The 17,335-nt window shown below is 41.0% G+C and overlaps 1 long non-coding RNA gene across 2 annotated transcripts; it reads left to right on the top strand.

Annotated features, from left to right (window-relative positions):
• The first annotated feature begins 2,730 nt into the window (after positions 1–2,730).
• On the top strand, positions 2,731–7,021 carry LOC147302532 (uncharacterized). 2 transcript variants are annotated; one of them, XR_015127174.1, is made up of 4 exons: positions 2,731–3,045; positions 5,243–5,381; positions 5,970–6,034; positions 6,903–7,021. It is a non-coding gene; the product is annotated as an uncharacterized LOC147302532 (long non-coding RNA). The 2 variants fall into 2 exon arrangements; XR_015127173.1 differs by having other exon boundaries at positions 5,243–6,034.
• The last annotated feature ends 10,314 nt before the right edge of the window (positions 7,022–17,335 follow it).

Genomic DNA, 17,335 nt, shown 5'->3' on the forward strand with positions numbered 1-17,335 from the left:
GCATTGAGTTGCTGCCATGTGATTGGCTGATCAGATATTTGCATTAATGAGTATTTGAACAGATCTACCTAATGAAGTTTTATATTTATGATGAAAATGCTTTGATGGTTCATACCTATGAAGTTACAGTATATCTGAAAAGCCTTAAAATATTTTTTTTACCATAGTAAACTTCAAAACAGACTTTATTATATGATATAGTTTTAAAAAAGGATAACAATTGATTTCAGCATAATATAAAATAATGTGTTTTCCCGATACCTGATTTTTAGCACTATGTATGCATTGGTCAACTTTCAGATGTATGAAGTTCAGCTAAGTTATCTATGTTTTCATTTTTAGTTTCCATTTGCATTTAGATGCACGGCCGATTCTCTGATGTGTGATCTGTTTCTACCTGTGCTGATGCTAGCAGGACTAAAGCTGATCAAGCAGCAGTAAATATGTGAAGCAAGGCTGAAGGATACACTCATAAAATGAACAGAATCATAAGAATATAACAGCACGAGCACTGCAAATGCAACTAAAACATGTTGACATCAAATGGTATGTTATTTGAAATCTATATGAAATAATGACACATCTATGTTTTCCAATTATTATTTTTTTTGTGTATTTATTTAGTTTTTCCACAGTTGTGTAAATCAGTCTGTCTGTGGACTGGTACAGCTGAAAAGCCGACGCAGCCAGTTCCTCTTCGTCTTCTTCTTGGGTTTTTTCTCTGGCACAGTCTTAGCTTCAGTTTCGAGTTCAGCTGGATTGGTAGTTATCGTTTTCTCTCTGTCATCTGTTTGTTGTAGAGAGTCATGCAGAGACATCTCAGTTGATGTCAGGGAGTCTTCTCCTTCTTCTTCCTTGTCCTGTTCTTTGGTGTCTTTTTCCACCAGAAGCTCAGATTTTCCATTTGCTGTGTTGGAATTTTGTTCATTTTGCTCCTGTGTGATGTTAATGTAGGACGCTTTGACTTCTTTCAACTCTTGATAAAGAGTCTCTGCTTTCATGTCATGAAGCTCCTTGTTGGAGCAGAGCTGGGATTTAAGCTCACTGATTTCCATGTTCAGTGTCTCCTGGTCCTGCCTATGTTTATCTTCCTGTTCCTTGAGTTGGTGTTGAGCTTCTAGGAGCTGTTGTTGGAGTGTTCCTATTTGCTCTTGTTGAGTCTTGTATTGGGCTTCAAATTGAGCCTCCTTCAGACCTACACAGTCCGTGTGTGAAGCCTCTGTGGTTTGTGTAGAAGAATCCACACACTGCTCTGTGGTAGGGTCGCTGACGTCTTCGTGCAGGACACGAATCATGTCATCCAGCATGACAACTGCTTGGTTGTCCTTTGCTTGAACCTCTGTTTTTCTCGTATCAGGCTTATTATTATCATTAGCCTCCTCCAGTTGCTCTATGAGCTCTTTAATTGTTTCTTCGTGCTGTTTTTTGTCGGCGATCATCTGTGCATGAAGTTTGGTCACCTTAGACTGGTAATAAGAAGCCCTCTTATTAGCAGCTACCAGTTTCCAGTAAAGCTCATTCTGGTGGTTTTGGGAAGCTTGTAGTTGATGCCTGAGAGCAGCAATCTCACAACATGAATCATACTGGACTCTGCCATCATGGGGTATAAATCTGGGATTTGGCTGATGTTGCCACGTCCCTCCATTTGGCCCAGGGTTTTGTCCACTGGCGTTATTCGTGTTTGCCTCTGTCTCCATATTCACGTCGTCCTTTGGTTCTGACATAGGGAGGGATCCAGGGTTTTCCCTTTCAGAGGTTCCTTCAGGGTTTCCTGACACTTCTTCATTTCTCGGGTTGCTTCCATCAGCCACGTTGTTTTGGGCTTCTAGAAGAGCCCGAGCATACGCCCGAGTAATCGGTCGTCTGGGTTCTTCAGCCACTCTTTTCTGTTTTTGCCCCCTTTTTTTCTTGCCTTTCACGACCACTTCGGTTTGAACTTGTGCCAGAGGACGTGTTTCAGGATTTGGTGTTTGGGGTTTTTTGAGGTCATTTTCCGATCTTTGCAAAACTGTTATATTTGGGCTCACGACCACTTCCATCTGTGCTTCTGCCATTTTATATGTGTCTGCTTCAGCGTCTGCGTCTCTCTGTGTCTTCCTTATCTTGATTTTAACAAACAGGTTGTTTTGTAGTTCTGCCACCAAAGAGTTGCTATCCGGTTGTTCAGTCTGACGTCACTAGCCGTGTCTGGGCATAAACTCCGCTGCAGGCCCATATATCAAACGATCACTATGGCATTACTGAGAGTTGAAAAACTGTCTAAAGTCTTTCATCTTTAATAAAATGATCAGCGTTCTGCTCTACCAGGTGTAACAATTGAGTTTAACATCCAGGCATCCATGAAAACGGAATTTATGACATTTAACGGAGTTAGAAGTTAGCAGGGAGTTAGCTCGCTAGCTTCTATCTAAATACAATATAGCATGTCCTGACTGCGGGGTTTTGGAAACAAATTCAAACGTACAGCTCTGCTATCACTTCCAACATAAATGAAGACAGAAAAGTAAACAGCAGTGACGTTTGTAGGGTTACTGAAGTTGGGCTAGCTGGTATATAATGATGTGCTACGTGACCGCTAGCGACACAGCTATGTTAGCATAATATAAACAAGCTAACTTTTTTTCCACTCGATAAAAGTTAACGTGAGTGTTCTCGGTGGTCAGGAACAAATGTAATCGCATGGCAGGATGCTGTAAAAGGACCAAACTTCAGCCAGGAGAACAACTGAGATAATCCATCCACAATACGGTTAGTCATTCATACACTGCTGCATGGGCTGGGCTGTAGTTACATCCTAAGCAGTGTTGGGACTAATGCGTTATTAGGTAACGCGTTACAGTAACTACGTTATTATTGTGGTAACGAGCGTTAGTCGTTACTGGGATTTAGATAGGGTCGTTACTTCGTGTGGTGGCTATCGCGGAGCTTCCACAGATTCAGTAACATTAGCAAGTGGTGGAGGCCAGCAGGTGGATGAAGGAAAGGGGACGCAGAAGGAAAAGAGACCCGAGGCGGCCGCCGGTCCAAGTGTGAACTGAACTTCAGGTAAGAAGTTATGACCTGCAGTCTCTCTGGGTCAGATATGAACCAAGTTTAGTTGGAGTTTATTTTCGTTTTTCTGACTTTTTCCGTACTGCGTACTAGCTAGCATGATGGAGTTTCTATACAGCTGGGTGGTGCTATGAAGTTAATGATGTTGAACTTTATTTTGTTCATAAGTTATTAGAGTTGTCAACTGTCCCGTCTGGTATTCAGAGAAAATATTATGCGTTTCTTATTTAGGTGAAAGGGAACAGTTAGTCCCGTAATTCAGCTACAATGAAAAAGGCACAAAGCTGGAGTTATTCTGTGTCTTTGCTGCACAGCTGCCTCTTCTTCTCTCATTCTCTCCCCCTCCCTCTCCTGTTTCTACTTCAATCATGAAACTGATCAATGATCAGCTGATCGGCTCTCTTGTTTGTTTATTGCTCACTTTGCGCCGAAACAGGAAACCAGCGGATGTCGCGCTAACAACAGCAGTACGTTTAAGCTTGATCAGCTGTTAGAATTTATTTAATATTACTTTCTACTATCAGCTGATGTTTGCTGGAGCCACAGCTGTAAAAAAGCTGCTGGTCATGATATCGGTTGGTATATCTGGTGAGAGGGAAACATGAAGATGAAACCAGGAGATGTCCTTACTGGATCATCAGAGCTGTGATGGAGAAACAGGTTTACCTTTTAGGTGACATGAATGAGTTGAAGGGAAGTTATGAACTGTTTCTGAGAGACAAAAAACACCAGGATCCTTTTTTATGTAGCTGACAGCTGGTAACTGTGCAGGTGCGGATCTAGCAAAGTTTTGCCAGGGGGCCAGGTAGGGCTTTAACAGGGAAAGGTGGGCACAAGGAAATACTTTTCTTTCTTATTCTCATTTAAAATGTCTCGCTTTTAAAAAATACTGTAATTATCTGAATCTTACAACAAACGATTGATAGATTGATGCATATATACCATCAAAACAGTGAACATCACTGTCACAACAGTGTTTATTTTCATTCAAAGGCTTTATGATTTTTCCTATAATGGTGGGCCGGTCTCTAGTCAAAATGTCCGGGCCAATTTTCTGTCTCAGTCCAGCCCTGTATGCAGCTCATCTGCAGTCTGGTGTTACCTACATCTTCCTATTCAGAAGGCAGAATTTCCGAGTTCTGAGTACAATCGAAAGCACCACGACTGCAGTTTTTGTGTTGGATACAGACATTGGAAATCAGTTTTTCGTCAGACGATCACTTTTTGGCACAACACCGGAGGTAAAACAGGTATGATCCATCATATCTGGAGTGTGAAGGTGCAGACATAAATTCAGATATCTCTGGGATGTTTAAGAGTTTAGAATTTCTCTGGTTCATTAGCTTTATTCAGATAATTCAGTAATCACTCAAGATTAGTTCACTAGTACTCCTGAATTCAAAGAAATAGTCAGGGTATTCGGCGCTGTGCTTTCCCACAGGCGAACTCAGGTGAAATGAAAGAAGTATTGGATGCCCTCCTCCTCTGGCACAATGATAACTCACAAAAGCTCCTTGGAGTAAGGAGATCAGGTTCAGAAGTGGTTCTTTCTAAGAACGTATATCTGTATTTATAAATGACATACTAAGGATGAGTAATGCTTAAACAATGAGGAAATTAAGCAGTGAGCAATGACACATTTAACAGTGTGTCATATTTATCCACTATTCTATGTTTATTTATGAGTACAAGATCCTTTTTTTTTTCTATCAAATAACCTAAAAAATGACTGACTGCACCTTTAAAAATACTAACTTAAATAAAACAAGATAACCCAGCAGTCCATAGGAAATAATGTGTGCACTATGTCACTAAATTTATTGTCACTGCAAATGTAAAAGTAAACATAAATGAACCACAGAGGAAATGACATGACTTTGAGGACAGATGTGATCAGGTGGAAAGTACAGAAAGCTGACTGATGTCGATCTGTGGCTGCATTCAATGTTGGCCTGTCCTGTATTAGGCATTCAGGATTTTCTTTTATGGCCATTTAGCTCTTATGGCATGAACTTGCTCCGTGCATTATTATTGGCTTTTCTACAGTCTGATATTTGTTTAATAACTGATTGATACAGTGCATCAAATAAGTTGATAAATAAGATGTTAAAAACTTCATCATCATATCAAACATGATCGATTTGGAGCAAGTTTATTTGGCACATGCTGACTGCATTCTAATTGTAACCAGAACAGGAGGCGAGAGCAGAGAACAAGAGAGCAGCAGTTTAGTGAAAGGAACAGGAAAGGTGAAGAAGAGGTGAGCATCCAAAACACGAGCAAGAGGACAGTTTCAAAGGAGACATCACGGCACAATAAAAGCACAAGCTGTAAGAGGAGAGATTCATTCATGTTTTTACTGTTTTTTTCTTTAGGTTTTACTCCCGCTGCTTACAATAAATCAAATATATAGTACAAACAAGAAAAACTCAAATTGCATTGTTGTTCAGTATAGCTCTGTGACTTCAACCTTTAGCTAACGTATAATGTTTGACATTTTATATAAATGTGACTATAAAATATAGTCAATAATATTAAAAAGGTGCTGTTACTGAGTGAAACTTCCAAAGATTTCAGGTCTGGATTTAGCCCCAGTGTTTTAAGATCCTAGCAGCGCTCGTATTTATGGCCACATTTTTAAAAGAGACGAGCTTTCTGGGTGCTGACTCAGAGGGACCACTTTAGTTCATTGAAACTTTAATGCAAGTTTAAGACAATAAACTGGACACGTTTCGAATCAAATTGATAATAACAGAGCTATGCTGGACATAAGCAACTGTGTTAGTGTGACGCCCTGCATATTTGAAGGATTGCAATAAACTTCTGTTCTTACTGAATCTGTAACATTGCCTTGATCTGCCTACATCATTTTTTAAATAGTTTATGTTGTTAAATGAGTTTTGTGTCACTGTGCACAGAGAAAAACTCACCTGATGTAGTGGTAATGCGTTATTCACCACTAGATGGAGACAACTTGGCACAGGTATTTTCTCTACACACTAAATTTCACACTGAAAAGCATTGGTGGGAATTTTTGTTTACATAGTAAGCAAAAGAAAAAATGTCTTGAGGTCTTTCCAGTGTTTTCAAAATTGTGTTTGTCAGATACACGTCAAAATTTCATACAGACAAACACACACACAAAACAACAAAATATGTCAAATTACATGCACGTCTCATTCATTTTTTGAGAATTTCACCACTTTTTGATTTCATGGAAAATAACTTGTGTTATTCATGACATGATATCATTTAAAATAGCTTTGTCAGGCCAGTGAATAGCTGCCACATAAGTATAAATCTAAATCATGCAAGTGTAACATAGAAAAAAAAAACACAAATAGTTGTGCTGTTTGTTCATAATAAATGGGTAGGGGTGTATAGTCAGTAAAAGCCACCAAGGCTCTGCCGAGCTCCAAACCACCTCTGCCACAGACAGAAGCATCAAAAATGTGCGCTGGGAGCTTCATGGCATGATTTCTACAACCACACAAATCTATATGTATGTGGCCAAGAACCTTAGTCCATGTAGGGTACCTTAACACAGTTTACTTGTGTCAGTTAGGTCAGCTAGTGGGATGGCAGAGAGGGCAGCCTTTACATTATTTTATTGTAGAGTGACAGGAACTGCCTATGAGCTTCTAATCAGGCAGAAATATTGACAGAAGGAAATATTTCAAAATGAAAAAAATAATAATTTTTTAAATTTCAAAGGAAATACATTGATGAAAATCAAAGAAGAGAAAATGTATGTGATGTTCCATTTTCCTGAGAACTGATTGGCTGTGATGACTCCTTCAAGTACTACATGCTACTTTGTCCTGCTAGTTAAGCCTTCTGTCTGTTTTCAGGCCTCCTCCTGTTTCACTGACATAAATCCATCACCAGAGGGCTCCACTGACCTGCCTGCTGACATCAGAGCAAACCCCTGTGTCATGTGACCTGGCTGGAGTTGCAAAGCTGGACTCAGACCTGGACTCAGACCTGGCCCAGGCAAGTTCTAAGACAGTTGTGGTAGGGAGAGCAGGGAGTATAGTAGAGCACTGGAAGGATGAGGTGGAAACAGGAAGCGTGTAGATTCAGTGGATTTGGCATCCTCCATCTGTCTCCATGCTCTCTTTACTGGCCTTCTAAAAATCACTTCTAAAAACTTCTCCTGTAGCTGTGTAGCTGCTTTTGTTTAAATGTTTAGGATAGCATTTAGAATTCAACTTTACTGTCATTACACATGTCTAAATACAGGGTAACAAAATACAGTTTGCATCTTATCAGTAAGTGCAATAAGAGCAAATATACAGATGTACTACATACAGATGTATCGGTGTGAGATAAACAGATCTACAGAGTGCTATGAATATATCTGCAGCAGTGGAAGCGTAGCTCTCTGAACAGACTACAATAGTGAACAGTGTAGGGTGACAGCTGTGGGGAAGAAGCTGTTCCTAAACCTGCTGATTTTAGTCTGAAGGCTCCTGTAGCGCCTTCTGGAGGGGAGGAGCTGGAGGCAGGATGAGAGGAGTCCCCGAGAATGATGCGTGCTTGGCATAGACATCTCTTCTTGTGGACATCCTCAATGGCAGGAAGTGGAGTCCCTGTGATGCGTTGGGCGGCTTTCACCACCCGCTGCAGTGCCTTGCGGTCAGCAACAGAACAGTTCCCATACCACACCGTGACACAGTTGGTCAGGATGCTCTCTATCACACAACGGTAGAAGTTAACCAGTATGTCAGTAGACAGGTGGTTCTTCTTCAGTATCGTAAAGAAAAAAAGGCGCTGATGGGCCTTCTTGACCAGGCTGGAGGTGTTAGTTGACCAGGACAGATTCTCAGAGATGTGGGTCCCCTAGAACTTGAAGCTGGAGACCCGTTCAACAGCTGTGCCATTTATGTAGATGGGGACATGGGTGTCTGTCTTCTCCCTCCTGAAGTCCACAATGAGCTCTTTGGTTTTGCTGGTACTCAGGAGCAGGTTATTGTCAGACCACACAGCGAGGTGCTTTACCTCTTCCCTGTAGCCAGTCTCATCGTTGTCACTGATGAGACGGTCACCGTGGTGTCATCTGCAGACTTGATGATGGAGTTGGATCCATACTCAGGTCTGCAGTCATAGAGGAACGGGCTCAGCACACAGCCCTGTGAAGTGCCAGTGTTGAGTGTGATGGTGGTAGAGCAGTTATGGCCTGACCTAACATGCTGGGGTCTGTTGGTCAGAAAGTCCATGATCCAGATACAGATGGAGTTGCTGAGTCTAAAAGCCACAAGTTTGGTGATCAGCTTGGAGGGAATAACTGTACTGAATGCTGAGCTGAAGTAAACAAACAGCATAAGTATTGCATAAATATATGAGTACATGTTGCAAGAAACTACATTCCCAGATCACATCCAGTGTGTGTTGGAAAATTTGCAACGATTTTTTTTTCCTACTGGTGATGATCTAGTGGGGCTCCAGTCACTACAGGCTCCTTTGTGGTGCCACAAAACGGACTGCAAAAAAACTTGTGCGTCCATGACTGATCCTGCTGCTTCCACTACAATTCACTTCTGTATGAATTGATCTTTTCATGACTGTTCACTTCGGACAAGCAGGAAACAGAGGTGACGCTGACTTGTGGCTTCGCAGGGTGATTCCCTTTAACAACAAGAGCATGCACACAGTTTGTTTTAGGCCACCATGAATAGCTCACATTGTAAATCACAATGAGCCAGTATATGATACTGTAGCTTCCACTCACTGTGACAGGATGGCTCGTAGGAGGTGATTACACTCTGCTTCATTGTGTTCCAGTTCAGATTAAGGGACAACACATGGAAAGACAGAAACTGGGAACAAATGTTTGAAAAATATTTACTGTTAGAAAACATTCAGTGAACAATATCGATTTTTCTGTTCGGCAAACTTCAAATCTGAGTCTCCAAAAGCCAGTCAGACAATAGAGTTGGTATAAACAGAGAGAGGAGATGATGCTTTTTTTAGACAGAGGAAGGGAAATATTTAGATTCACTTAAAAGGATAATTCTCTTTTTTTTTAGTAGTTTCCACTTTCGCTTTCTTGCCATTAAGCTATAATTAGCTTTAATTTCACTTAAAATACATGAACACAGAAAAGTAAGAGTGTGATTCTGGCGAAAGATAAAAACTAAAATGTAGCATTTTGAAAGGTCCCTGCTCACGGACCCCTCTGTCTCTTTTCTGCTGTATATGTGCTGGATTATTTGGACTACATTGCATTGTACAGTTAGACTATGATTGTATCTGTGGGGCTTAAAACAATGACAGTTGTTCACACACTCACAGTGGATTCATTTTCAAAGATCAGGGAGCACTTCTTTAGGGCTGGTCTGGAGACATTAACTGGCTCTAGGTGACAGAAAGCGCTGTAAGGACTGAGAAAAAACAGGATTAATTTGGTGCACATTATGACAGCTGGGATTTGCGTATATTATGTGTTGAGGTTTTCTCTTTGTGACTGAGATCCTTACTGGCGGTGTATTTGTATTGAGCATTTTATGTCAATTTTATGTCAATTTCAAATGTACATTTTCTTTTTCAACAAAGCAATATTTTATTCAGTGTTTTCTTAAAAGCATTATTTTTATGCATTAACTACGACTAGGGAGAACACATGAGGTCTGAAAATGGAAAATGGCAGAAAATACAAACGGGTAACACTTTATCCAGCTCCTTTGATTAGTTCTGCACTCAGCTTTGCCATCTATCATTGAAATGAAGTCAGATGCTGCTCACTTTACGTTTTCGCTTGCTTCGTCACTTTTTCCCAACACACTAGCTTTTAAATCCAGCTCCCCCGTCCCTCTGCATGATATAGTCCCTATCTGTCTTTGCATGTGATTGGCTGCATGGTGTGCCCATCGAAATAAACTCCAACACTGCGCAGATTCTCAGCAGGGCTGAGGATTTGGCTCCCACATACCACGAACCATTAATAATTGATATATGAAATTATCTCGAGGGTCAAATATAATTGTATAAAACAGCCCTGGTTTAGAGCCTGTTTCTACTAGAGCTGGGCGATATAAGATTTTTTTCGTTTCAGGCGATAACGATATCTATCACGATATAAGCCAAATAACTATTTGTAAGATTTAAATGTGCCGTTGCTCACAAGTAAAATGTGAAATAATCAGCAGCTTGTTTTTATTTAAATATTTATTTCCCATAATAAGTTCAACAGGGCAGATGTACTTAAGGAACATGAGACTTTTTCAGATAAATAAAGGCAAATATTGCAAACTACACAAAAGGCAGCCGCTAAAGCGTTTAAGTTTCAAAATAGAACAAATGAAACAGACTAAATTGTCAATTCCACTTAGAAACAAAATATTAATTCTAAAAATAAATCTTAGTTTGTTTTACAGAAGAACAGACAAAACTGACTAACTTTTGTCAATATCAAATAAACTGAGAACTAAAAGGAAATTCTCAATCTCTCCTTGTTGTATAGCTTATCTTTTCAAACAGTTTTAACAGTTACTTTAGTCTGACAAAAGCCGAATGACGAATTAGCGCTTCCAGTCAGAGACTGAGCATGCACCAGTTTATTGTATTTCCAGACTTGCTTTCGGCACAATTTACAGTGCACGCTACTCTGTTTTTTGTCAGACTTGAAATAGCCGAAATACCTTCACACTACGGAACTTCTATGGCTCTTCCGTTCGACAATCTCTCCGGCATTGGAACCATCATCTGTTTTCTCTTCGGTAACCTTCGGTCACGCTCTCGGTTGATTTTTCTCTAGTCGGCGCACTCATTTCCTCCATAACCCAGGCGGCACGGCGGCTGGCTGCTTCCCAAACAAACACACGTGCGGCTTGGCACTTGTGCTGTAAGTAACAAGTCACGTGACGTGACGCTGCGGCTGTGATTGGTTCGGCTCTGCACTACTTAATTTGGATTGGCTGTTCTTTTTTTTTTAAGAGGACAAGAGCGGTGAGGCCTATCGCAATAGTTTAATTTTTCTATCGAGAAAAAGTTATTTTAAAAGTTATCGTTCTATCGCCCAGCTCTAGTTTCTACCCAATAAACATTACACAGACCCACTGTATGCTTCACATATGTCTCAGTCTATCTGTGTGCAGTTACCTGGAGGGTCACAAGATATTTTCTCTTCCTTGAAATTTGTTCCACTTTGCCTTGCCTACTTTTAAGGAACGGGGGTGGTAATTAGATTTTGGAGCAGATTTTGACCCATAACCAGTGATGAGCAGCTTTCCTCACTGTCACTGGTACAGTGCTGCACTGATCCCTTCCTGAGAGCCATCTCAATGCAAGCACAAAGAGTTAAGTCAGGAGATTTTTGATGCGTTTTCATTATTTCCTTTAACTAAGGGGGAGTGAGGTCACATTTTATCTCAGGCATGTCACGAATACTGAAATCTGGGCTGACTGTACTGACCACAGCCTCTATGACTTCAGCACCACTGTGTCCTTACACAAGAGGCCGACTGGCCCACAGATCTTGAAACCTCTCCTTACTGTCACTTCTTGAAGCCTGTTTGCTGCTGTAGGAAACACATTTTATGGAACTGTCAGCTGACTTAGCAATGTTCTGTTCACTCTTTGACACACCCTGCTAATTTCACCCTGCACCCCAGCAGCCTCATCAGTGCTACCTATTGTTGGGTCCACAGTTGAACATTTTCCTTAAATAATGGACTTTATCATTAGCAAAATTTTCCATGGATTCTGTAATTTGTTTGGTTAATGATTGGCATGCTGTGACAATTCCACCTGGAATTTTGGCTTCAACACCTCTGAGTCGGTGTCCATAGAAACTCCACAAGCTTTGAGATTGGTCTATTGTACACGCTGTGGTCATGCCCCCGAGCCGCGTGCTCCCCTGTATGTCCATCAAAGTTAACACTTCTCTGTTTTAGCCATGTTTCCCACTACATGAATCACCTCAGAAATGCCACCAACATTTCACTTGGACACAAAGGCACGTTGAGTTGTGCATAAGTTTGAAATAACTTACTTTAGTTGCTCCTTAGCGCTACAAACACACAAACACAGGCGTAAGAGTTCAGTGCGGCTGCACTCTGCAGGCTGTCCGTGCTCTAAAGAACTCTGGTTAACACACTATCCATTCACTCGACATCCTCATGCCTCATGAATACATTCAACCTGCCAATATTCTGCACATCGACACATCTAGTGATATTAATAAGACAACACGTGCTTACGCTCTTTATGTCCTGGTTAACAATTTGCTAGGTGGAGCAGTTTGACACGACAGGTTCATGTCACTTTTTCCCAATTAGAGAAAAGATTGAGACAAGATGGTGCCGGTGTGTGAGGCTGCTCGTCTGTCATTGCCAAGTTTGTTCCTGTTTATATTATTTCTAACTTGTGTCATCCATGAAACAAAGTCTCTGCTGAGGTATGATTGCCAGACACTACTGGACCTCCAGCCTGTGGTCCATAATATTGTGTCATTTGGAGCTAGTGGGCAGCAACCTGTTAAGTCTAATTGTTGAATGTTGTCATTGTGTTTCTTAAATTTGTAAGGTCTTAGTTCAATCTATAGGATCAAGACATTCCTTTGTCTCTGACCACCTCTCCAGCCACTTTGTGCTGGGGGAGGTTTTATTGCAGATACATTTTATCTGGAAGATCTGATTCTTGTGTGGTAAGCTTCCGGCCCTTTTGTGGCTTCACTGTGTTGTTCATGGTGAACCAACACCATGAACTGGTGCGGGGGAGATTACCATTTTATGACTAAGGATGTTGTTAGAAACAGTTGGAAGTCACGCACACAGAGAGACACACATTCTCACACACTCACTCAAACACACACACACGTTCTTGCTCATGCATACAGGTGCTTACACATACACATACACATACATAGTGCCTTGTCTTAGAACCATTGGGGGGTTTTACGGAGGGAGGTGCTTGTGCTGTGATGTGTACTGTAACTGTCATGTCAATAAAAAGGCTACGAGGACAGCTGCTTTTTGAGGGATTTAGGCTTCAAGAGCTGATTCTTGACCAAAGCCTCTCCCTCGTTAGCGAGTTAAATAACCGGTTGAAGATGTTCTGTTATGTCTTGCGTTCTTCATAAGGAATAAGTCTCTAAACTAGCGGGGCATGTGGAAACACAGACCCAACAAACCCCTGCCCCCAGTTTTATCGGCAATCCCGGGTTACCTGTACAAAAAAAAGAAAAGTCTGTAACTACTGTGTTACTAAGCCTCATGACTGCTACATTTCTGCTAGTTGTCACAGGCTGGGTCTCTGACCCAGCGCTCTGAGTTCATTTTGTATTTGTCTCATTTTAGATATGTGATTAGTTTGTGTCATTCCTATTTAGCTTTAGTTAAGGAAAGGCAGTTATTATTTATTGTTTCCTTGGTTTCTATGTTTGAGTTCTTGTATCGTTCATCACGTGTTAGTAGAGCTGGGCGATAGAACGATAACGATATGTATCGCGATATAACTTTTACTCGATAGAGAAATTAAGCTATCGCGATAGACCTCGCCGCTCTTGTCCTCTAAAAAATAAAAAAAATAAAAAAATAAAAAAGGTCAGCCAATCCAAATTCAGTAGCGCAGAGCCGAACCAATCACAGCCGCAGCGTCACGTCGCGTGACTTGTTACGTACAGCACAAGTGCCAAGCCGCACGTGTGTTTGTTTGGGAAGCAGCCAGCGCATAATGGAGGAAATGAGTGTGCCGACTAGAAAAATCAACCGAGCGTGACCGAAGAGAAAACAGATGATGGTTCCAATGCCGAAGAGATTGTCGAACGGAAGAGCCATAGAAGTTCCGTAGTGTGAAGGTATTTCGGCTATTTCAAGTCTGACAAAAAACAGAGTAGCGTGCACTGTAAATTGTGCCGAAAGCAAGTCTGGAAATACAATAAACTGGTGCATGCGTCACACTGTGCGCCACGTTATTGTTTCGGTGAAATGAATTTCTACAATACTGTTAATTCTACTCTCTGCAGTGTTTAAATGCTTACATATACACACAGTTACTGTCCCTCCACACATACGACTCGGTTCTGCTTCTATGCCCCAGCTTTGTTTACTTTTTCCCACCGAGGCTTCTAGACTTCTGATTGGCCAACATTTCTGCACGGCTAGGAATCTAGCGCCACCTGCTGCTTTGGCATGTTCATAGCAGCGTTTTCCTTCATTTCTGCCTTTATGTGTGGACGGGATTATTTTTTAAAACCGTGTACAAAAACCGTGTACAAAACAAAAATACCCGTGTACGTGTGGACGTAGCCTCAGTCTCTGACTGGAAGCGCTAATTCGTCATTCGGCTTTTGTCAGACTAAAGTAACTGTTAAAACTGTTTGAAAAGCTCAGCTATACAACAAGGAGAGATTGAGAATTTCCTTTTAGTTCTCAGTTTATTTGATATTGACAAAAGTTAGTCAGTTTTGTCTGTTCTTCTGTAAAACAAACTAAGATTTATTTTTAGAATTAATATTTTGTTTCTAAGTGGAACTGACAATTTAGTCTGTTTCGTTTGTTCTATTTTGAAACTTAAACGCTTTAGCGGCTGCCTTTTGTGTAGTTTGCAATATTTGCCTTTATTTATCTGAAAAAGTCTCATGTTCCTTAAGTACATCTACCCTGTTGAACTTATTATGGGAAATAAATATTTAAAAACAAGCTGCTGATTATTTCACATTTTACTTGTGAGCAACGGCACATTTAAATCTTACAAATATAGTTATTTGGCTTATATCGTGATAGATATCGTTATCGCCTGAAATGAAAAAAACATATCGTGATATGAAAAAATCTCATATTGCCCAGCTCTACGTGTTAGGTCTGTTAAGCTTGTGTTGTCATGTCTAGTTTCAGTGTTTCCTGTTTTATTTTGAAGGAGTCGTGTGCTCTTTGTTCATTGTATTTAGTTTCACTTCCCCTGTCCTGTCATTAGGTTCATGTCAGTCAGCTGTTCCTCCATGTGTTCCCACTTCCCCTAATCACCTCCTGTGTATTTAAGTCCTGTGTTTTCAGTGTGTCATTGTCAGATCGTCTGCTTTGTTTGCAAGCCAAGAAGTTGCGTCAAGTTTCCTCATGTCAAGTCTCCTCATGTTAAGTCCATGTTCCTGTTGTAGGTTTTTAAGTTAATTTAGCTCACCCAATTTAGTTTATTGTTAGCCTTGCATTTTGCCTTTTGTTTACAGTTATTTTGCCAGCCTCAATAAATGGCTCGTTTTCTGTTATTCAAGTCATGTTTCACATTTTGTTTCCGTCTGCATTTGGGTCCACCCTTCACTCTACACACAGTCAGCCCTGCTGATTGTGACACTAGTCAGACTCACCTAATGAGATGGCGGGAACAGTTTCTTTTTGGCGAGGTGTCTGATGTCAGCTGGCTGTGATGATGATGATCCTGCTCGAAGCTGCTTTTCCAAGTTTGGGTCAGTTAGTCTTGAGCAGAAGCGGCTCTTTACAAGAGTCAGTTTTGAAGAGAACTGTTCAAAGTAGTACGTTGTCCCAAACAGAGATGCAAATTATCAAACATTTTTGAAAGATTTTGAAAGATTCAATTGTTGAGAAAAACCCAACAATCATATGACCCCCTATGAGCAAGCACTTTGGCGACAGTGGGAAGGAAAAAGTCCCTTTTAACAGGAAGAAACCTCCGGCAGAACCAGGTTCAGGGAGGGGCGGAGCCATCTGCTGCGACCAGTTGGGGTGAGAGAAAGAAGACAGGATGAAAGACATTCTGTGGAAGGCACGATCTGATATCCTCATGTTGGTGTCGTTCCCAGATCATCATACTAAATGTTGTTCCAGGATCAACATTGCAAGTGACCAATCAGAATGTTGTGACGTCATACTTTTGCGACTTCAGGAAAAACCGGCGTAAAACAAAAAACTGTTCTTAAGCTGCGAGAAACCGCCTCTGTCCGCCGATCAACGGACCCTAACCCTAACCGTAACCCTTTAATAAACAGTAAGCAGAATTGATATTGTCCTTGCAACATTGGAATTTCATAAATGCACGAATGGCTTGGCGCGCAAAAGAATAACGTCACAACAATGTGATTGGTCACTTGCAATGTTGAACCTGGAACAACATTTTCATGATGGTCTGGGAACAACACCAACACGAGGATATCAGATCATCCCTGTGGAAGAGAGCCAGAGATTAATAAAAAGTGTAATTCAGTGCAGAGAGGTCTATTAACACATGTTGGGTGAGAAAGGTGGCTGAAAAGGAAATACTGAATGCATCATGGGAATCCCCCCTTTTTTTTCACAAACACACATTCAAATGCAATAAGTATACATGTTTTTCATATAAATTTCATCCATAACTTAATTATTTTCTGTAGCCCACATAATTAAACACTTTAGTTACATAAAACATGTGATTTTATGTACTGTATGGCTTGTATAATAAATAGATATGTAGCCCAATAAGTATAAAATCCAGAAAGCTACACAACATGGGGCGGTTCATTTACAAACACAAATCTAATTTAAGTTTCACACTGTTTTTTGTTAGAAAAAAAATCAAATTGTTACATGCTTAAATTACACAAAATGTCAGAAATCTGCACTGTCATGAACAAAGATCTGTGTTGAAGTCCAATCTTTCAACAAGGGCTGAAAGACTTAGCGTGGCTGCAGCTTGTTGCTATGTCAGCTTAAATCAGTCATGTGATTTGGAGGTGCAGCGAGTCCGTGGACCCCAGAGGGTTAATAGCACTCACCTTCATTCCATTTCCACAGTGCAACGACCAACCACCTGTGTGAAATCTGAAATTCCCATGGTGTTGTTCAAAATGTGCTCTGGCACAATCATAAGCATCTGGCTACTGAAAACTAGAAAAGAAGACTGTCTGTGATATGGGCTGAACCATTTGTTAATGGAGGAGGGGGGGGGAACACTATGCGATATATTCAGTTTTAGCATTTATATTCACTGTTAACTGTAACTACGCTCAAAGTGCTAATGCTATGTTATTTTAACAAACAACACTGTCATATGCAAAACTATGGTGGCACTTGGGGTGGCAAGAGATCATTTTAGGGTGGCACTTGCCACCCCATGCCACCCTTCTAGATCCGCCCCTGTGTATCAGGCACGCATGGCGAGCTGTGGGTGTATGGTGGTATTGTACCAGGACAGGATTTCACCATATTACCCCCTCACCCCTTCCTATACACACCCCAAAAACCTACCCTGTGCAACAGTTGACTGGGAGAATTGGTCAGTTATTTTATAAGTATTCTGACACCACCAAGGAAGCTGTGCACGCCACTCGCTCATGTTACAGCCACCAGAGCTG

This window comes from Aulonocara sp. 'chitande type north' Nkhata Bay, linkage group LG23 (assembly GCF_057382095.1).
Source record: "Aulonocara sp. 'chitande type north' Nkhata Bay isolate Kocher_YH1m ecotype deep benthic linkage group LG23, A_spYH_male_GT1.1, whole genome shotgun sequence".
Lineage (NCBI taxonomy): Eukaryota > Metazoa > Chordata > Actinopteri > Cichliformes > Cichlidae > Aulonocara > Aulonocara sp. 'chitande type north' Nkhata Bay.